The following is a 22946-nucleotide window of genomic DNA, read 5'->3' on the forward strand; positions in this document are numbered from 1 at the left end:
TTGGCTTTTATAAAGGGGGGGGGGGGGTATTTGGTTACAAAGTTACAGTCTGAAGGCCATAAAGTTTCCAAGGTAAGGTATCAACAATCGGGTACCTTCACTGAAGGATGGCCATTGGCGACCAGAAACCCTGTTAGCACAGAAGGCACATGGCTGGCATCTGCTTGCTCCCAGGTTGTTTTTCAAAATGTCGTTCCCCAAAACGTTGCTCTTGGGGCATTTTGTCCTCTCTTAGCTGCAACTCCTCTTCAAAATGTCACTCTCAGTTGCTCTCCAAAATCTCACTCACAGCTGCTCTGTTCCTTCTGTTTGTCAGCTCATTTATATGACTCCAGTGATTTAATTCAGCCCCACCCTGAATGGGTGGGGTAACACCTCCATGGAAATTATCCAATCAAACATTTCACTCACAGCTGACTGAGTCACATCTCTATGAAAACAATCAAAGGATTCCAACTTACTCAACAATAATATGTCTCCCCCACAATATTGCATCAAAGATAATGGCATTTGGGGGGATGTAATACACCCAAACTGGCATACCTTATTCAGTCTTTCTTACCTGGATAAGGGAGTGTTCTAGTTTGCTAATGCTGCCAGAATACAAAACACCAGAAATGGACTGGCTTTTATAAAAGGGGGTTTATCTGGTTACAAATTACAGTCTTAAGGCCACAAAGTGTCCATCAACAAAGGGTACCTTCACTGGAGGATGGCCAATGGTGTCCGGAAAACCTCTGTTAGCTGGGAAGGCACGTGGCTGGCGTCTGCTCCAAAGTTCTGGGTTCAAAATGGCTTTCTCCCAGGGCATTCCTCTGTAGGCTGCAGTTCCTCAAAAATGTCACTCTTAGTTGCTCTTGAGGTGTTTGTCCTCTCTTAGTTCTCTGGAGCAAAAGTCTGCTTTCAACAGCCATCTTCAAACTGCCTCCCATCTGCAGCTACTCTCTCAGCTTCTGTGCATTCTTCAAAGTGTCCCTCTTGGCTGTACCAAGCTTGCTCCTTCTTTCTGATCTTACATAGTGCTCCAGTAATTTAATTCAGACCCACCCTGAATGGGTGGGGCAACACCACAATGGAAATTATCCAACCAAAGGTCTTGTCCACACTTGATTGAATCACATCTCCATGGAAACACCCAAAGGATTCCAAAATCTAACCAACAATAAAATGTCTGCCCACACAAGATTGCATCAAATGTAATGGCACTTTGGGGGACATAATACATCAAACTGGCACAAGGAGTAAACTATTATTTATGACTCTGCATTTTCCCATACCTGCCTGCACCCCTTCCCTTCTACAGTCTAGCTCCTCCTCCATCTCTTGGTACTGATTCACCCACTTTCCTTGAGGAGATCTAGACCCTACTGTGACACAGAAAGTCAGAGTTGAAAGGGTCTTTTTAGGTCTCAGAATCCAATTCCAGAGTTTACAGAATGCCTGATCACCCATTTAACCAGCTCTGGAGTCAGGAACTGAATTGAGACTCTTTGGTTGAATGCTGTTTTCACTCAGTGTCAGGTGAGAACACGTGTTTGCCATTTGTTTCCTTTAAAAATCTTCCCAATAAGCAGTAAATGGCAGCTAAGCTCGGTATATTCCCCACTCTCAGATATTTGCATTTAGGAGGATTTCTGCAGATTTCAGGGCTTTGATCAGAGGATTCTGTCTCTAATGGTGGGATTTCATAAATTTGAGCAGGGAGTTGGCAGAAATATTTTGGGAAAGAGGGGTTGGAATTAGCTGGTATTTATATTAATTTGCCTTTTATTAGTAACCTTCTTCTCTGTGTATACAGCGTCCATATGAAAAGTTCATTTCCTTGCTTAATGCATCATCTATAGCCACAAGCAGCATGCAGAGAGGAAGCTAACAGTGACCAAGCATTTCCCATGGATCTCGAAATTACCTGCTTCCCACTTTAACTCCTTTAATGCCCAGAATGACCCTGTGAAGTACATAGTATCCCCATTTTGCAGATTAGGATATATGCACAGAGATTTTTAGGAATTTGCTGAGAATCTCAATTATTATCGAGCTGATGAAATGTGAACCCAGATTTGTGAGCACAGATTCTAACGCTATAGCTCATATCTCAAAAGGAGAAATTTTAAAGTCAAAGGGACCTTAGAAGTAGTGTGGCTCACTGTGGTTGAACTGAGGTGTAAAGCTGTGATATGGTAATTTTTCACCCCAAGGCTATGGAGACAAAAAGCTGCAGAGCCCAGGAAGAGAACCCTAATCTCCTCTGATGCCAAGTTCAGCGCTGCTGCAGTTGTCCCCACACTGTGGTGGGTGACTCTCTCCTTTAAAGCCAGTGTTGCCACTTCCAATTTGCACTGCACTGCAAGCCCATTCCAGCACTCGGGCTACCAGCTATGCTCTTTGTTCTCCGGAACCCAAGCATTGCAAAAGCAACTCTTCTGAACTCATGCCCCAGCCTTCCTTTGAAAGGGCTGAGGTACGGAGAGCAACTTGAAGTAGGGAGGTCAGGAGACAGACTGCAAGGACATAACTTAGTGACACTTCAAATAGGACAGCAGAGCAAGGGATGCTAGGCAGCCTTTTTGGCAGACAGTGGCGGAGGAGCCTCTGAAAGCACCGAGGGTGGGGCACGGGCTGCGGTGCTGATTCAAGACAGTGGGGTGTGCCCCCTGAAGGAGAGTGTAGTATCCGGGACACTCCTTCTCATCCACTGGAGATGTGGTACCAGCGCAGATGCTCTTACCCAGCCGGTTGCCATCTCCTCGGGAGGTTTCAGCATCTAGGTGGACCCTGTGTTCTCAGGTCTTGACCCCTTAACCTCCATTGATCCCTTCACACTGCCTCAGCCAGCAACTCCCACAATCCCACTCGGAACCTGCCTCCAAAATCATTAATTCTGACAGACATTTTCCTTTCTCAGACCTTCCTTCATCTTCCTTCATCCCACCCCAGCCAGTGTACACAGTCTTCACTGAGAGCACATTCCTTCACCATCATCGTCATCGAGACAAGGGACACTCTCACACAGACACTACCTTCAACTCCTGCCATGAAACCCATGGAGTGACTTAAACCTCAGTTCTCTCCTGTCTTTTCAAGATGGAAGAGTCCTTCTCCCTGCTATCCAGGGGCAGCTCCTGCCCCTGGGCTTGAATCCACTCCTCTGGTGCTTTCTCATCATATTAAATGGAACCACCAGATATCCAAGTAGATAAAAACAGAAAATCAAAGATCTTTCTTAAAAACAATCCCTGCCTTCACTCTCTAAACTCAACCCACTATCAGAACCAGTAAATTCTCTCTGGAAAGCAAAGAGAGGGTTGGCCTCCCTTCTCAGACCTAGATTTTTCTGGGGTTCTAAATATCTCGGAATTAATAAATTCCTGTGAGTGGGATACTAAGATGCCGTTGAATGCAAATGAGTGTTGGGAAGTGGGGGGCAGACCCAGGGCCTCTGTTCCAAGAACCTCATGTGACCAAATTGGTAACTTAAGCACAAATCAAGTTGCCTTTGATAGGCCAAATTCTTAAGTTTCTTGGACACTCTAAATTCATCCCGCCTCCCTTTTTTGTAATCCCTGAGGCATCTCTAGATGTAAGTTGCCACTTGATCTCTGGTCGGTTTAAAGCACAAATGGAGAGTCCCATAGCTGTGCTTAATAATAATTGTGGCTAACATGTGTGGGAATTTATTGTCCTGCTCACTAGGCTTCATGCTTTATGTCTGTGAATTCATTTACCCTTCACAGTAGATGTATAAAATGATAAAATGGGGACACTTGGTATTGTTGGTATCCCATTTTATATACAAAAGAACTGAGGCTCACAGAAGTTAGATAATTTGATGAAAGTCAGAGAGTTAGTAAGTGCTATTTTACAGATGAGAAAACTGGGGGTCAGAGAGGTTAAATGACTTGTCTAAATGCAAATGGTAAGCAGGTACCAATTTGAGATTCAACCCAGATCTGTTTGCATCCAACACACAAAATCTTTAGAAGGTTAACAAGATTCAGCATGACCTGGGTTCAAGTCCCTATATGTTGCACTCACCTGCGATGAATTTGGCTCAATTTAATCCAATTCTTCAATCGTTCAATTGAAACCAACATTCAAGCAGGGGTGTTTAAATGAACACTAACATTAAGACCTAAGATCAGGAGTAGGGTTGTGACCAGGACAAGTAGCCCAAATTCAGGAACCAAAAAAGGCTTGGAAGAGAGGCAGTAAGTAGAAGGGCCTCTGGGACAATTACCGAGAATGTCACTGGGGTGCCAAGAGCTGTTTCAGACCAGTTGAAAGGCAGAGCATGAGGGTAGAGTGTAGTCATCAAGAACAATTTAGAAATTAGAAGGCAAAGAGAGCCAGTGCTTTTAACCACACACAGTATAGAGCAAAGTCCATTTTGTAAGCAGTCCAGCTAATTTCCTGAACGTTCACTCAAGTCTGCCAGCCACTCTTTATTGAAAACTGCCTCCATTTACTGAAAATAGGGCCTGTCTTATTGGCCATGACAAGGACCACAGAAATCCTCTGTACATTAGCCAGACACCAAAGGCTTTGTTGTATTACTGTGGGCCACTGTGGACCACCAAGGATGGAATGCACTGCAGGCCCGTGCATGGGATGGACGGAGGGGAATCGAGTGATTTCAGCACCCTGGGAGCGTAGCAGAAGAGGTGTGAGCCTGGCACAGTGGGCGCTGGGTAATTCAGTGCAGATGTTCAAGGGCTGGGCTGGTAATCATAGCTGATTTGGAGCTCACACAGAGTTGTGAGAAAGGAACTATTTTCTTTCCTTACAAATCAAAAGTGAAAAGAAAACCCATTTTCCTCTCATAAGAGATACAGAAGGAGGAAACAGCAGGGGCAAATGTGTGCATGAATAAAGAGATTCTAATGCTAGGGTGAGGAAAAAATAAACCTCACTGCTGAATCTTCCAATGGTATAAGCAATGTTTTCAAAGCCTTCCCATATGCATCATCATCATCTGAAGAAGAGACTGTCTGACACTGACTTCCAGACTCCCTGTCCTGGTCAGTGACACCTCCATCTCCCAGTTTTATTGCCCACAGTCCCAGTCATTTTGTATTCCCTGTCTGCACTTCTTAATCAGAGAGGCATGGATCCTACAGGGGATCTATGGATTGGCATCAGGCATTCCTAAAATTGTATGGAAAGTTGTGTGCTTGTGTGAGTGCATACATTTTTATGGGGAAAGCTTTCATACATTTCTTGAAGGAGCTTGTGTCCACAAATCGTGAGCAAATAGCACTGTCCTAACAGTTGTCAAGCACTATTGATTTTATTATTTTTCCACAACTGCTTTGATTTGTGTTCTCATCATATAACTCAGCATCTTTGGAACTGGTATTCCTATCCTAGTGATCCCTCATTTTCCCTGCTGCTGAGCATGATCCTTAGCATAACCTGGTTGCTTGCAGAATAGAGGCCCCAGCCCAGACCCGCTGGGTGAATGCAGGATCTCTCTGACCCCTGGTGTTTGCCTGATTTCTTTTTCTCTTTTGGCATCTTTTACCTTTAACTAAAAGCCTCATGTGAGAATACTCTGTTGTCTGGTGAGTGCTTTCAAATATTTGAACTTGGTAAGCCCATCCAGGATATAATTCCCTGCCCCTGGGTTTGACCATGTGACTAGCTTTGGCCAAGTTAGTAGATATCAGTAGATGTGATACAAGCAGAGTAACAAAAGATACTCAAATGATGGGCTTAGTCATTTTGAGGTCACTGTCATTGCCAAGAGAAAATGCTAGCAGTTACCTGATGGACAATGACAGACAAAAGGTGAAGAGGTGAGTCAGGCCAGTTGTCTTGGTCATGGGCAGTCCGACTCAATGGACAGCCAGCCAACTCTGGACATGAATGAGCTTGGTAAAAATCAATAGAGCTTCCTAGTCAAACCCAGCAGATCCTGGACATGTGAGCAATGTATGTCCCTGAGGATCTGAAGTTGTGTGTCAAGCAGCATTTCTGTGGCAAGAGGTAAGAGATACAGATAGGGGTCTCCACCGGCCAACTAGGGCGTAGGAGGATGTACTGAAGAATCGATACGGCCGGGCACTCTAAGATGCCAAACCGACAAAAACACAGCAGTGAGGCTTCACGACTAACTCGGGCTCCAGGACTAACTCGAGCTCCACAGCCTGGGCAGCCTTGTGTATGGGGAATCCAGGGGCCATAACAGGGGAAGACTCCTCGTTCATTTTTCATCACTCACTAAATACCAAGTGCTTTAGTAGCCACTGGCACATAAATTATCTACTTTTCTTCAAAGGAAATACTAAATATTAATTTAGTGTTTATGTATATATCTATGTTCAAGAAAAAATGATACATACATACATGAGGAAATTGAATCCAATTGTGAAAAAAAGGATACAGTGTAAAGTAAATTTCCTTCCCACCTAGTACATCAGTTTCCCTTTCTTGAGGCAATCAATTTGGCCAGTTTCTTATATATCCCTCTAGACAGAGGCTAGCGATAGTTTCTGTTATAAAAATGACAACACAGGTCATCTATAAATGCAACCTGTAAGTATATAAAATTCCAAAAGCTGGTCTGCGATATTAGTCCCTAACTGCAGAATGTCCATCCTAGTATACATGCAAATTTCTAGGCAAGAGTGGGGAAGTGACTTGTCAAAAAGGTTGCACAGCAAATAGAGAATGGTCTCTAAGCCCCTCTTGCTAAGCCCCATGGCTGAAGCACAGCACCTAGGAGGAAATAATTTGGACATTACTTCCCTTATTCCCCTTTTTAAACACACACAATGTCAAAAAAAGGAAAGGAAAGGAAAATCCACCCCACTGAGAGCTAAAAGTAGTCTACAGCGCCTCTATGAAGAAAGAGCCAGTGTGCAGTCCATGCAACCCTCTGAAAGAATCTTTATCCCCATTAGAGCAAATGAATCCTTGCACTTGGTGGGGTATTAACTACAACCTGCTGAGAGCTGTGCTTCTTTCTCCTATAGCCAAAAGTTTATGTATATATGTTTATATAGTTACATATTTATTACCCCCACCCATATACATACATCTTTTCAAACCGTGAGATCCATGTTAAATAGGGCAAAAAGAAATTTAGCAGGTCCTAACAACGTTTCCTTTTTCGATGACTTTCTATTTAACCTTTCTCCTGGTCCCTGAGCTTCCTCTAGGACCACTACTCCTCGCTCCCCCTCACAGGCTGCTGCCTCTGCCACCACTGAGAATGCTGGCCTTCCTGTAGGGTCCTGCCCATGGCCCCACTCAATACCTTTAGTAGGAAAACAGCCTTCCCTGTGGTTCCAGCTATTACCTCTTGCCAGCCATCAAAAATTGGTATTTCCAGTACATGTTTTAAGGGTCTACTTGCACAAGACACACTTCCTTTAGGAGGCACTGCAGCATCTCACACAAGTGCCTAACCTGCACTCCGGCTCCTGGCACAGTGTCCAGGAAATCACAGGTACCGAAATGTGAAATGAATCTAATTTGATCCACAACCCATCTCCAACTTTCTCTGGCACCCATATTCGAAATGACAGTTAATTTTGTCCCCGTATATTATGTCTTCTGATCTACACAGGGCTTTTGAAAACAGGGACTTAAAGGTAGACAAGATGTGCTTTCTGAAATGGCAAAGTGTAAGGCACTAAAACTTAGCAAGTGTGAGTCATGAGTGAGTGGAGTGAAGTCCCCTGGCAGGTACTCCAAGATGTACCCAGTATAACAGCCCCTGTAACTGACCCCTGGTCTTGTCTCAGATGTTAGTCCTGCTGGATTTTTCCTGGCCTGGGGCCTGGCACTGCCATCTGAGTACTTGGTCTACACCCCAGGGTCAGCCCCTGGTCACTGCCTCTATAAAGGGAACAATCCTGTGAACCAAGAAAATGCTGATGATACAAAGAGGGAGCTTTGCAACTGTGGGGCTCTAAACACTGGAGTCAAATCAGGAAAATGTACTCTATGCCATCAAATATAAGATGCCGATAGTTGTAGGAATACCCCAATTGCAGATATTTCCAAATATAAAAACACATGCACATTACTGGAATGAATAAAATACAGTTTATAAAGCAATAGGAACCAGGGGAGAAGCAGAACTTTCCAGAAAACAAGAAATAAATCAGGGGCCAATACAGTTAGTTTAACTTTGGCAACTTACCAACCTATAAATTGTGATTTACTTCTCTTTCCTTCCTCTCTTTGTGTTCACTGATCCCGCAGTTATTCACTTGGCATGTACTTCCAGAAAATAAGGGGCCAGGCCCTGTGCTGGGATCTGCAGGTGCACATCACAAGTAGCCCATCTCTGCCCTCAGGAGCTCACAATCAAGCAGGGAGTCGACAACTGTGATAGGATGTGGTCAGTGCTGTGATAGACAGATGCCCACAGATTTGGAACTTCAAGTCTGGGCTTGTTCAGGGCTCAGAGTGCATAGCTCAGCTTGTCTTCCTTCTTACCTCCCTCACAGTGTGATGCAGTATAAAGGCCACATTTATACTGAATGTATATTTATACTGAAAGGTGCATATCCTGGCTCTCTCAATTACCAGCTGCATGATTTGGATCAAGATGCTTGACTTCAGAACCTTCATTTCTTCATCAATAAAATGGAGAGCATATTATCCAACCATTTAACGAGCATGCACTGGGTGCTTACCCTGGGTCAGGCTTAGTGCTCCTCACTGAGAACAACAGCTATCAATATAGACACAGGCCCTTCCCTTCCACAGCTCACTGACCAGCAAGGGAGACAGAATTTCATGAAATCTACCATCACCACAAAGCAAACTGAAGGCCGCTATAGGGAAGCACCTGTTGTTATAAAAGCTGAGAGGGACTCCTGACTTAACACTCAAAAGTGCAGGGACACCTTCCTGGAGAAAAGGGTATTTATGTTGGGACCTCAGAATGAGAGTTGTTCATTCAACAACTAGGAATTTATCTAGGGATTCAACTGGAGCTCCTGCCTCAGCCCCGTCTTTACTACCTAAATGTAGATTCCAGAGAAAGAGAAGTCAGTCCCAGGAATTGAGAACCTTATGAACAAATCCCTCAAGAAACCAGCACTTCCTTATAGAGTCTCTGATCTGTGGCCAGAGATTGTGTTTGGGAGTCAAGGGGCTTGGGGACTCCCCTGGCTCTTCTCCGTCTAGCTGCCCCCGAGGAAGCCACCAACCCCCGGAACTTGGAAATCTGCCCCAGGAAAATGAGAATCAAGAAGCGAATGCTCCAGCTGACAACTGGCTGCACTGGACAGACTAGTTCACAGTTTCCAACAGCATGTCGGCTGCCTTAATGATTCCCCCCCACCACAGCTTTGTTTTCTGTCCCTGCCAGCCTCCTGGCTGTACAAATCAATCCTAATTTTGCTTTAAATGGGAACAGGAACAGAGGAAATGTTTTCGAGTAGCTTTTTAATACAAAGGTGTCCTCAGAGGTTTCAAGCACATTTCAGCACAGAAACTGAGGAATGGTGATGATAACCGGCAGACTTCCCACCCAGCGGAGGACTAGGTTCCCCTCGGTCCCTGTGCTGGCCCCAGCTGGGCGTGCAGCGGGTGAGAACAGTCGCTGTCCTGGAAAGGAGAGTCTAATGAGCATTTACAATTTGGCAATCTCTCAAAAGAGCATTAACAGCTTAAATCATTAAATGGCAATATTCGTTTTTAAAAACAATATCCCCTTTTATTATGAGAACTCTCGGAAAATCCCCAAATGCGGCCTGAACCCTGGCATTTGATTTTTTTCTCCCTTTTTCATAGGAAGGGACAGTATGTAACAACTGGGCCCATCGCTCCCCAGCAAGGTGCTCCCTGTGTCCTGTGGAGGGCAAGTCCTCCCTGAAGGAGGAGACTACGCATCTCCACACGCCCGCGGCAGCCATCAGCCCCCGCCTCCCAACAGCCACGCACTTCTGTTTTTAATACTGACATTCTGTCTGTTTGCTTTTCCTGAGATGGGCATCCTCATGGGTAGACTAGAGAGAAACTTATCTCTTTACATCACAAACATGACACGGACCGTGATTTCTATCCCATGAAACTAAGTAAAGGGATCAGAGCCACACTCTGCTTGCTGAAATGTGCAACTGCTCGAACCTGGGGAGGCTTGTCGGTATCAGGCACCAGTCTCTGGGGGAGCAGGCTGTCTCCGGACCTCAGGGTCATCTGTCTGGCTGAAGATTCTGTTTGGACAAAGAGGTGATGGCTGGTGTGGGCGCTGCTGAGGTGGGGGACAGGCAAGCACCTGCCTACAGGGGGACATTGCATTTGCCAGAGAATGATGTGTATATGAAGCACTTTGGCCAATTTTTGTCTTGGGATTTCTGAAATTTCCATACTGTTGTAGTCAAAGGAATCAGAGCATAGCCTACCCTCGGGGAAAGTCAGCATCTTTAATTTGGAGAGAGCTTAAAATAATTTTCGTGCTATTCAGTGGGGGTGGTGGTGGTGGTGAAGGCAGTGAGGTGGACTAGAGATCAAGTTGCTTTTTGCTTGGGGAAGTTCCAAGTGAAGAAAAATACTTCACAGTTCTAGCCCATATTTTTGTTTCTCCTGTGCTCTCTAGTCTAAAAGCAAAACTCTGCATGTCCTTTTTCTTCCTTGACCCTGCCACGCAAACAGATTGTCTGTGTCTATGGGCATAATGCAACTTTCAACAATGAAATAAACTGTGAGCCTTAAATATGAAACCATGTAAGCAGTTAAAAACTAGAATGGAAAGATTCTTCAAGCGAAAGAATTTGGACCTCATCATCTCTAGAGTGGGCTATATTTCTCTAATGTCTAATTTGAAAGATGAAGTCTGTCATTTATGTTAAAATGTAGAGGGAGGGGAGAAAAGGAGTTCAGAATATGTCATCTGTGAAAAGACCACCTTGCTTGCTCATTTTCCTGCCATTTGGGGAAGCTATTATAGGCTCTGCTGTGAGACATTTAAAACTTCTTGAATAATCTTTCTGATATTTCCAAAATTTACCCACATTTAAATTGTCAGAAGGGGAGACATATCTGACAAATGTCTTCTAGTGGAAGAGCTTTGGATAGCCTAGAATTTAACCTTGGGAAGCAGAGGTAAGGGAAGGTGGAAAAGGACCCTCAGCCTTGAGTTCAGATTCCAGGGCTCAAAAGGAGCATTATCAGCCAAACGCTGCATTCTCCACTCATCTCAGATGATTCCAGTGGGCACACATTTGGTTCTCATCAGGCGCCTTATTAAAGGTGAGGGGTGAGAAAAGAGCTGCTTCAATCCTCTCTTGGTTTGGCCACCAAATCCATCTGTGATCACTGCCATGAAAACTAAGATAAGAGTAGACATTTCCTCAGAGGCCTCTTGTGAGGATTAGTGAGATAATTCGCTTCAAGCACTTGGCCTAGCCCCCATCCATGTTCCTGTGGCATCAAAGGACAGTGCAGTCTGGGCTTGTGCTCCTACTGCTCTCTATTCTGCTGGTGAACGAGTGGGGAAGCAGGCTGCAGTCTGCTCTGCAGTGTCTGTGTGTCTGATGGTGGGTTCAAAACTCCCCAAAGGTGACTTCTGAAGTCTAGGAGCACAGAAGTGATAGGAGGGCTCATTCTGTTACAGCCTTATTATTAATAAATGTGTTACCCTATTCTATTATGATCTGATTTCTTGAGTTGATCCACAACCAACTAAGAGTCATGGGATGGAGAATGAATCACTGGATATTGTCAAACCTCCAAACTTATATATAAGAACCACGGGTACGTAAAATATTGGAACAGTCCAGAGCAACCCATTCTTATACCTTCAGATTTTGCTCAGCATCACCATTCCACCAGTCAGTTGGTCATTCTTTTTGACTCCCTTTTAAAAAGATCCCTTTCCATTCTTACTATGACAGTTCTTTCCCAATTTTGAGATAGTGACTACAATAGATTCAAAGATGAAGATATGGCCTCTTTCCCCAGGAAACATGCTACAAGTGAGGGAGACATGGGTGCAAACAATTAATACAATACGGTCTATACTAACAATTACAACTGTAAAGTGAAATGCACAGGTTCTAACTCTCATCAGCACCATAGCCTTGGACAAGTTAATTAACTTACTCTTTGGGATTTTGTTCATCACCTGATAAACTGATTTAACACTCCTCTTTCATGATAGGTTAGATATAGTAGATATGGTTGATAGCAACACTGGCAATGCCACTGTCTTGTGGGATCTGAGGACCCTGTAAAGGAGGTAGATGGGGTGGCCAGTCCACATGTCAGTTTAACCAGAATGTTCTTACTAAGAATCAGTCATGAGGTCATAGGTACAGCCTGCCCAAGTCTGTAGGAGATAAGATGGCTGAATCACCTATCCTAAAAAATATTCAATAAAAACTACTAATATGAAGGATCCTGCAATAAATAGAATTTGGATCAGGAAGAGATTAAAAAAAAAAAACAGATTCTGAATGTTTTGAAAATGTCATGAGTAGGGAGGGTATAGGTATCCAAACTCCATTATTCTGAGTAATTTTCATTTGTGTGCATTTCATGTTGTCTCCTGCCTTTAAAAAGACTTAGCTCTGCTTTAAAACCTTAATGTGCCCTTATTTAAAAAAAAAGAAAGGAAAAAACCTTAACATAATTTAATCAAATTGGGAAATAGGAATTTGAATTCCAAAAGTGGATACATGGAGCTCCCCCACTGCAATTGAACCCATTTGCCCAAGTGAACTAAAGCAAACATATTGCAAATATTGACTATTGTAGTGTAATACCTCTGAAAACTCTTTTTCATTGATAACACTTTTAAAAGATTCTCAACAATACTTGGCATTTAATACAATTAAAAGAAAAACATATCTTCAAAATGATTTCCCCTAGCATCATGCTGTCTTCTAACTGATCACTCTGAGGAAAAAACAAAATCTACCTTTCTAGACCTAAGGGTTTCCTTTCCTGGATGTAAAGTGGTCACTGACATATCCTTTCCAGTTTAGTATTCTCCTGCACACCAGCATCTCCTCTAACTGAAGAGTTCATCGGAAGATGCCCAGTACAATGCGATTCCAGTGGCGCTAAGACAGCTCCCAGAAGCTGAAGGGAAATGTGCTGTTTCCACATGTGCATAATTGCTATATATATAGTGTGGAAATGAGAGGAGAAACACAGCTCTGGCCCATCCTTACTGGTAAGGTGCCTCCACGTTACCTGCTAGGCTGATCCCAGGAGAGGAACACCTTCGTTCTATGCTCAGAATCAGTAACTTTCACATCTTTAAAGTGGTTCGAGTCCAGTAGAATTGTAGATGTAACCAGTTTGTGGTGCAAAATCATTATATCTTCTTTCATTTTTATTATTTTCTTAGAAGTCCAAGTCTCAATCTCACAGATTGATAGAAGGTACATGTTCTTCTCTGCAGCTCTCCTCCTCAGATAAGCCCAAGAACCCGATGGATGCTTTCTCAAATTGAAAAAAAAAAAAAAAGTCAGCTCTGTTTATCATTGCCTGAAAAGAACCAGTAATTCTGGTCAGTCTGTAGAAATACTCCATTTTCAGTCGTCTGTCGTGTGTCATCATCAGTCACATGGTGCCGACACTTGGTGGAGGGATGCCCTGCTCTCAGCTGCCAGGGTGTGCTTTCCCTGCCGGCTCTGTGTCCTTACCCAGGTGTGGGTGGAGCACATGTCTTCCATCTCTCTGTTGGGGAATGACTCATGGCAGAGATAAATAAAATGTTCCACTAGTTGTAAAAGATCAGCCCTCACCAGTGGAGGGAGTTGCAAACCTGGCTTTTTGGGACATAGGGCCTTCTAAGCTGTCCACCCCTAAATCAGACCCTTATATATGGACGTTGAGCCAGCCTTGAATTTTATGTTCTAAGTGAGAATGCACATCCTTTTACGTAGGTTCCAGATGCTCAGAAGGAAATGCAGGTGCTCCTACTTTCCCTACTCTTTGGACATCAAAATCAGTTAGTGTTGACTTGAAAGTCCTGGCTGTCTAAAATAAGGGGCCTTAAGTTTGACTCCAGGCTTATGGAAAAAAAGTATCACTCATTCTTCGGAGCTCTGCTCAGGCTGCGACTCTCAGTGACAACATCACAAACTACTGTAGCCCACTCAGGAGCACGGCACACGGTAAAATCCACAGGAGTTCAGGAGACCCCTTGTTTTAGTTTCCTAGGCTGCTCAAGCAAGTATCATGAAACGAGTTGGGTTAAACAATGGGAATTTATTTGCTTACAGTTTTGAGGCTAAAAGAAAGTCCAAATCAAGACAGCTTCAAGGTGATGCTTTTCCCCCAAAGACAATGACGTTTCAGGGCTAGCTGCTGGTGATTCTTGATCCTTAGCTTGTCACATGGCAATGCACATGGTGGCCTCTCTGCTCTCTTCCAGGTTCCATTGAATTTCAACTTCTTGCTTCCATGGCTTTCTCTCTTTCTGTGTCTGAATTTCATTCCGCTTGTAAAGGACTCCAATAATAGAATTAATACCCATCCTGACTGGGCTGGGCCACACCTTATCTGAAATAACCTCATAAAAATGTCAAAATTACAATGGGTTCATATCCATAGGAATGTATCAAGTTTAAGAAGATGTTTTTATTGGGTACATACAACTTCAAATCACCATTCCTTAAAACAGGGTATGGAATGAACTGCCTGGGGGCTGTTCCCAGAACAAAGCAATCAACAGCTTCCTTATTTCCATCTTCCTGAAAGGTTTTGACTCATTCCAGCAATAACCCCTTCCCAAGTGGCACATGGCTCCAATTGTATAATAGAAATCCATAGTAAAATCTAATACACTTTATAAAAATTTTCTGGAACAACTTAAATCTGTAAAATAAGACATACTGCTCTCTTAAATATGTTTCATATACAGACAATGCATTCTATTAAAAGAGATGTTCTCTGCATTGTCTCTCTTTTTGGCTCCAATTAGATTATAAACTACTGAAAGCCAGAAAGTCCAACCTTTCATTTTCAGTATTCTTCTCTGTAGAATGTACTATATTAACTGCATTAACCTGACTGACCCTTGGGAAATATTGATTGAATCAAATTAAATTGAAGGACAGCTTCTCTCCAAGTGTGATTCCAGAATTAAAAACAGTGTCTATGTGGTGAACTTAGGGGCATATTTCCAAGGACTAGAGCACCAATTTGAGAATGGTGAATTTTATCCTGAATTTAGAGAAGTGAGCAATCCTTCAAACACTGAGATCTGGGTCAGCCAGCTTCTGAGTTTGCTGTCATTATTAACTTTATCCCATTAAAGTTTGGATAGGCTCTAGAATCTAGCCATTTCCCCATGGATAGCCCTTGGCCACGTCTACCTCAGCATGTTCAAGGCTTACCCACATAGTATACCTCCTTCAAATCTGTACCCCCTCTCCCTTTGCCCCATATTGGTTTACCCTTAGCTGATGTTCACTCTGGGGTGCACCCACTCCTCACCCATTCCAATCCCTTGTTCCATGCCAAATTTCCACTGCTTAAAAACAGTTCCATGGCTTCCCATTGTCAACAAGACAATCACTGGCACGATGTATAGATTCCCCATTACCAGAGATTGCCCACCTGCCCAGCCTTTTCTTAGTCCACGTGTTCTCCACTGGTTTGCTTACATACAAGTCACACAAGGCTGCTGGCCATGCCTACAATGCCATAGGACCCCCTGCACTCCTCTGCATTTGAGTACACCAGTTCCTTGAATCGGATGATGCAACATGATTATTCACCTGCCAAACTCATCATCTAATACAACAATGCAAGAATTATCTTGGGGAAGACACCTGTCTTATCCTTCCCAGGCAGAAGAACTGCTCACAAAAGCCTGAGTAGACCCCTCTGACATTGTGTTCAGTGCACTGCTTTGCATTTCTACTGGTTGTAGCATTTATCACTTTTCTTTTCAGATACAGCATACTGCAAACTTTCTGAGGCAGCACTGATGCCCCCTTTTCTCTTGCATATTTTCTCTTTAGCTTCAGTTCTATCAGTGGGTCTATTCATTGTTTGGATCATATAAGCCCAACTTTGTCCTATTAAAACCAGTCAATGCTCCCCTAAACTTGATCTCTGTCACCTATTGATTAATGAGGGCAATCACCGAACCTGGTTAAACCCCAGTTTCCTCATCTCTGAAATAAGCTTACTTATACCTCAAAATGTTATAGCAAGAACAGAAAAGAAGTAACACTAATAAAATGGCTACCACAGTAATGTGTGATTGTAAATGTGAAATATTTCATTAAATTATTCAACAAATAATTATTGAGTCTATACTCTGGGCCAAACAATGAAAAATATTAAGGAAAACCAGACCTAGACCTTGACACCTTGTTGGTCTCACAGTTCAACTGGAAGAGACAGACAATAATGAAATAATGACCACTGTGCACACACATGCACACACACACACAATCACAACAGTGATACCATATTAGAATGAGAGGAACTTTGAATTTACAAGAATTATAATAAGGAGGTCAACCTAACTTAGGGCCAACGAAAGCTTCTACAAGGAAACTGATAGCTGGAAGGAATAGAATGCTCCCCTTCCTACCCAAACTCTGCCCCCCCCACTCCTATTCTGGTTCCTACTTTGGATGAAGCTACAGAGTCGTGCACACACCTCACCATGACGGGCTCCCCACACTAATACTGCCTAATACAACTTTCTGTGATGGTGGAAACATTTTGTATCTGCATTGGCTCCAATAGCAATGCCTAGCTGTATGTGACTACTGAGCCCTTGAATAGTGACTGGGAAGACTGTAGAACTGAAGTTTTTACTTAATTTAATGTTAACTAACTTAAATTTAAACTTAAATAGCCACATAGAAGAAGTGGCTACTTATTTGTCAGTGCATCTCTCTACTATATTTCTATTTTCAATCTCAGAATCATCCTGCTTCATGATGTCTACTATACACACTAATACAGGGTTGTTTTCAGGAAACAGGGTGCCAGAAAGGCATCTTGGGACCTTTTATTCAGTGATAGTGACATTCACTGATTCAAATCAATTTCAACTGACTCGTTCGTCTGGAACAAGTGGCCATGACAGAGGGCAAGCTCCCTCTCAAGACTTCTTACCAAGAATATCAAATACAACATCATGTTTCCCATTAAACACCATTAAAAAGTGACCAGTTATTCCCTTTTCCTCCTCTGTGGCTCCACACAGGAGTTTGTTCAATTAACTTTATGCAACATATTGATGGCTCATTTTTTTTGATCCATTCTGTGAATCTGTATCTTTTAATTGGGGAGTTTAATCCATTTACATTCAACATTATAACCATGAAGGCATTTCTTGAATCAGCCATCTTATCCTTTGGTTTAAGTTTGTCATATATATTTTTTCCCTCTGTCTATTAATACCCTTTAACATAACCATACTGAATCTCTTTAGTACTGAACCTTTCTCCAAGTCTCTCTCTCCTTTCTTTGTTTCTCTGTCTGTATGGCTCCCTTTAGTATCTCCAGTAGGGCAGGTCTCTTGTTAGCAAATTCTCTCAGCATATATTTGTCTGTGAAAAATTTAAGCTCTCCCTCAAATTTGAAGGAGAGCTTTGCTGGATAAAGTATTCTTCGCTGGAAATTTTTCTCACTCAGAATTTTAAATATGTCATGCCACTGCCTTCTCGCCTCCATGGTGGCTGCTGAATAGTCACCACTTAGTCTTATGCTGTTTCCTTTGTATGTGGTGAATTGCTCTTCTCTTGCTGCTTTCAGAACTTGCTCCTTTTCTTCCATATTTGACAGTGTGATCAGAATATGTCTCGGAGTGGGTTTATTTGGATTTATTCTATTTGGAGTTCACTGGGCATTTATGATTTGTGTATTTATGGTGTTTAGAAGATTTGGGAAGTTTTCCCCAACAATTTCTTTGAATATTCTTCCTAGACCTTTACCCTTCTCTTCCCCTTCTGAAACACCAATAAGTCTTATATTTGGACGTTTTATATTATCTACCATATCCCTGAGGTCCATTTCAATTTTTTCAATTTTTTTCCCCATTCCTTCTTTTGTGCTTTCATTTTCTGATCTATCATCTTCCAGGTCACTGATTCATTGTTCAACTTCCTCTAGTCTTGTACTATGAGTATCCAGAATCTTTTTAATTTGGTCAACAGTTTCTTTAATTTCCATAAGATCAACTATTTTTTTATTTAGTCTTGCAATGTCTTCTTTATGCTCTTCTAGGGTCTTCTTGATGTCCTTTATATCCTGTGCCATGCTCTTCTTCATGTCCTTTATATCCTGTGCCATGGTCTTGTCATTCATCTTTAGTTCTTTGATTAATTGCTCTAGGTACTGTGTCTCCTGTGATCTTTTGATTTGGGTACTTGGGCTTGGGTTATCCATATCATATGGTTTTTTCATATGCTTTAAAATTTTCTGTTGTTTTTGGCCTCTTCGCATTTGCTTAACTTGATAGGTTTCTTTTAGGATTTGTAGACCAATTGAAGTCCTTATCTCTAATTTATCAGATCTACAGCTTCGTGGAGTACACTTTCTCTAACCAGCAAGTGGCATCCACAAGCCACCTGTTCCCCTCAAGCCAGTTCTCCCCCGCTTTGTCTTTGTGGTAAGTGAGGGAGTGAGTCTTGTGGGGTCCAATTGGTGTACCAAGTTTGCGTGTGTAGTTGGTGTTGTCCATCCTGCATAAGGGGTGTGTGTCTCGGCGGTTGGGGGGGTGGGGGGCAGCTCTAACAATCAAATCTCCCTGGTGTTCCTGGAGTTTTAAAGCTGCTGCAATAGTCTAATCCTTCAGTTCAGTCCTGCCACAGTTTGTCTCTGCTGCTGACCCACAAGTCCTTGGTATTGGCATGTGGCCCCTGAGACGTGCAAGTGGGTCCCTCTTCCAGGCCGTGCACCCCCAGGTCCTCTGTTGAGGGATGACTGTGCTATATCACAGGTGACTGCCGTCCCCCCTAGGGCGGTTCTGGGCTGCAGGGCTGTGTAGGGAGGCTCCCAGTATGCTGAAAGGATGGCTGAATGGAGCATGTTAATTCACACTGCTCTGCCTTGCCAACTCTGGGACAACCAGCTGAGGGTGCAGGGCAGGCTAATGTCCATGCCCGATTTTGTGGTGTGTGCATGTTATTGGAAGCACTTCTGTCACACTGGGTTGTCTGGGGCAGCTCTGGGCTATGGGGCCGGCAATGGGCAGGAGTGTTCCCTGTCCATCAGGATGATGGCTGTGAGAGAACACCCCCCTTCTCTTGGGAAGTTGTAGCATTTAGTGAATTTTCTCAGCCACTGAATTATTGCCTTTTGTCTCAGAGCTCTCTTAGTTCTGCTCTTGTCTTGACCTGCCCAAATTGCAGGTCTTTGAGGCTTTCTGTATTGGGCTTCTTAGAATAATTGTTTCAGAAAAAGAAAAAAAGATAAAAAAAAAAAAGGGCCCTCCTCGCAGATCTAATGGGTTATTGAAATGTTAAGAGACAAAGCAATTAGGGCCATTAAGGAAATGTCCAGGGGGCAGAGAGATGGTTTTTCTTCTGGATTTGCATATGAGCCTCAGGGCCTGAGCTCTGACCTTCCCCTTTCTATGTCCATCAGAACTCCAAAAAGCCTCCGCTTTTATTTTTGGATTTTCCTTGCTGTTTTTGCTATCCCTATCTCCTCTCCGCCAGGCTGGCTACTCCCAGATTCTCTGGTGTCTGGTCTCAGTCTATCTATTATTGGAGTTTGGATCAGTAGAATGAGTTTCCGATAAGAGCCGCCACTGCAGTTCTCCCTTCTCGTTCCCAGCGCTGACAGCCCCTCCTCCCATGGGACTGAGCCTGGCAGGGAGGGACACGGATCCCCTGGCCGCAAAAACTTACAGATTTTGCTGATCTCAACAGTTCAACGTGTTCATGAGTGTTGTATGAAGTATGCCCAAAGTCAGATTGCTCTGCAGTGTCCAGTCCATGCAGTTCCTGGCTTTCTACCTACTTCCCTGGAGGAGTAACTGAAACATACAGCTCACCAATCCGCCATCTTGCCCCGCTCCTCCTCAATTAACTTTAGATGACTATTTTCTAGTTACTAGGTTCTAGACTAACCACTGAGGATTAACACCAAAGTAGCTAGTATCTCTATTCTCAGAAACTTCCATATTGTTAGAACGGACAAGGATGAGCAGTTACACCAGAGCTGGGCTGGGAGTGGCATTATTGGTTGGACTGTGCCCCTCAAGAAGACCCATTCAAGTCCTAATGCCTGGTCTTGTAAACTTGACTTTATTTGGAAATAGGGTCTTTGAAGATGTTATTAAGATGAGACCAAACTGGAGTAGGGTCGGCCTAATCCAATATGACTGGTGACCTTATAAGAAGAAGAAAATTGAAAACAGAGAATGCCATGGATTACCAGGAGGCCACCTCCAGAAGCCAAGAGAGAGGCATGGGACGGATTCTCACTTACAGACGTCAGAGAAAGCATGGGCGCCCTCCTCCCACCCTCCAACACCTCGATTTGGGACTTCAAACCCCCAAAACTGTGGAACTATAAATGTCTATTGTTTTAAGCCAAAAAAAAAACAAGAATTCTTAAAAGAAAATAATTCGCACCCCTCCCCACTCCAAAAATTGATATGAGAACGGCACAATCTCAGCAGAAGTTGTTCTTTCCAAAAGGCCGTTCCGTCCATTTGCCCTTGTTTTCCCTACTTCACTGTGGACCAGTGGGAACCTCATCACAGATGGTCATTTGACCATAGCCCTGTACTTAGGAACTGTTGATGCAGAAAAGGGGGATGAAATTGAATCTAGGAGCTGCAGACAGTGGGAGCAGCATATGGAAGCCCTTCGTTTGGAAAGGAAAAAGGATGTGCTTGAAGGGCTACCAGGAGCTTCGGTGATGGTAGGGTAAGGAGCGTGTCAGGTGTACATTGTACGTGCTCTCTCTGCCCCTCCAGATCCATTTTACAGCCTTCTCTTCCCTGCTCTGTGCCCTAGGAACTTGGTCTTCATGGAAAGCTTCAGTGGACTCCCCACCCTCTGGTTTCTGGTTGGTTGAGGCCAATGGGAAGCACACGCAGGAGATTTCAGGGTAGGTGGCATGTGAATTCTCCTTGCCTGCTCTACCAGGCTACAGCATGTTTGTCATGTTCCTCTAACAAAGCCATAACTTCTGTCTAATGATGCTCTCCTCTGTTCTGTCTCTGTTCTGATAGCTGCTCCCTCCCCTGGCTTCTTCAGGCCTAGAATTGCAAAACTTCCTTGCTTCTGCTAATCCCAGGGTGCCTCACCATCTCCTGTTAGCTGTCCTTAGCCCCACCCTGTAATAATCTTGTAAATATTCCCCAATTACCCCATTAGAGTGCAGCACGGGGTTTATGCCTGGACCTGACCTGACAAACTTGGGTAAGAATATAGTAGGGGAGGAAGAAGAGGTCTGTAACAGAGGAAGACATCCATGTATTATGTGTGCTGGAAACAACATGCAACAGAGGAGAAGGGAGTGGATACTGGGGAAAAGGGTAATTGGGAGAGTTTTATATCTTATCTACATGAAAACAGACCTTCCTCATTAAACATATTCACACACCCACACATACACACAATCTAATCCAGACCTCCAGCCAACCCTCAAGTTCAGGAATAGACATTACATATACAAAAAGGAGGATATGTGAAGACAAACCATTCCTGAGCACTTATTGTGTGCCTGGCACTTTCCTAGATAGACACATAGATCAAAAGATAGATGAATAAGATAGATTTAAGTAGACATATGTAGATAGATAGTTCATATAGATAAATATTTCATTGAGAGATGTTTTCTATATAAATATATCCATATGCATATATATGGCGTATCTAGATGAATATTTATATATCATCTAATTTTACTTTTCATAGCAAGACTGAACAATTTTAAATCCTTTGCATGCATGCATACCTCATCAGTGATTGTACATACCTCGCCCACTCCTAGAGACAGCTGTGCTCACCTCTTCCTGCTCTGTGCCTTGAGTACAGGCTACTGACCCTAAATTTCTGAAGCACAGCCAAGACAAATTACATTCCTTATTTGTCATTGTAAATTACCTTTATTGTGTGTACATTTTTACTGTATTTGAGACAATTTTTGGGTGTGACTAGTTAATTTTGCGGAATGTGCCATATCACTGAATGGAACTGAAGTCTGTGACAGTGGATATAGCTGCTGGACCATTCCATCTTATATGTAAAGAAATTTGGAGTTATGATTTTTCAAACCATATGACATGTGATCATAATTTTCTTAGCATTTTCTTTGTAAAGAACTAAAATATAAACTAGTTGGTGTATAATAAAAAGCAATGAAATTCTGAAAAAAAAAAGGATTTCTTGTTTTACATATTAGGGATGAAGCAACTTGCCAAAAATCTTATAGCCATTTAGTGTTGGAAGTGAGACCCAAATCTACCCAACGATGGGACCCATGCTCTTACCATGGCTTCAGATTCTTCAAGGATAGTTCTAATAACACAGTTCTTATGCAGCAATTGCTATATTTGCTTCCATCAATTAAACATTATTGTTCATACATCAGTTTTATTTTGACACATGAATGTCATCTTTAAGCAATTAGTGCTAGTCTATGACATGAGGCATTTAAATGATTATCAAACCCTTCAACTCAATTCAATATCCATTGAGCATCTAATATGGAATAAATAAAATCATAGGTAGATGTACAAACAAAATGGGAAAAGTCTTCAGGGAAGCAGATGATAGTGAGGGAAGTTTCAAAGAAGAGGCAATATTTAAGTTTATCCTTGAAGATTTCTCAGATTTTTTTTTTAATTAGAGAAGTTGTGGGCTTACAGAACAATCATGCATAAAGTACAGGATTCCCATATACCACCCTACTATTAACATCTTGCACTGGTGTGGTGTATTTGTTACAAATGATGAAAGCACGTTTTTATAAATGTACTTTTAACTATAGTCCATGGTTTAACTTAGGTTTCACTGTTAGTGTTTCTTAGAATTTTGACATGC

The sequence above is a fragment of the Choloepus didactylus genome, chromosome 14 (genome assembly GCF_015220235.1).
Source record: "Choloepus didactylus isolate mChoDid1 chromosome 14, mChoDid1.pri, whole genome shotgun sequence".
NCBI classification, from domain to species: Eukaryota; Metazoa; Chordata; class Mammalia; order Pilosa; family Megalonychidae; genus Choloepus; species Choloepus didactylus.